The following is a 771-nucleotide window of genomic DNA, read 5'->3' on the forward strand; positions in this document are numbered from 1 at the left end:
ACGGCGCCGTGTGCAAAGATCGTCTTTGCAACAGAGTATGTGAAAGTGGGGGTAGGTTCTCACGCAGTTTTGCATGCAGAAAATGAATAATATTTGTTTGAATATAAAACAATACTATCAAAATTGATCAATAATACATAAATACTGACAAATTGTACACAACTCGCAAAGACCATATCGCACATAAATAATGGTACTATGGTAGACAGAGTGAGACCTCTCTCCTCTTCTCTTGGCGTCCCTTCACTGGCGACTCCGTTTACGACGTGGTGTTAGGGAAATCCAGGATGCTGATTCAGGATCAGGGTTGTTTTTCCGCTTTGAACATATTATAAATTAAACACTATAAAGGCACCCCACGTCCAGGTCAGTTAGTAGCACATACGCTTACTATGACCTGAACACAGAAGCAATCGCTATCAACCGTTTGTCTAACGAATGAGTAATGACCATTTCGATCATTAATAGCCTACATTTGACAAGTAAATATGAAAATAACGATGTGTCCGTTTGTAAACAAACAAAAAAAAAAAAAAACTTAAGTAGCCTAGTTTTGATAACAATCTCTGATACAAAATCACTTATGCACAGTAGGCTACTTGGATGTACCATTAGCCTATATTTAACAAAAATGTAAATTTTCAAATTGTGTCAAAATCTAAAAAAACCCGCTATATATATATATCTAGGCTATATCTATAAATCTATATATAGGCTATATGTTGGGCTATATGTTGGCCTATGTATGTATATATAACAAAGCTAAAAAGA

The sequence above is a fragment of the Gobius niger genome, assembly GCF_951799975.1.
Source record: "Gobius niger genome assembly, chromosome: 4".
NCBI lineage: Eukaryota > Metazoa > Chordata > Actinopteri > Gobiiformes > Gobiidae > Gobius > Gobius niger.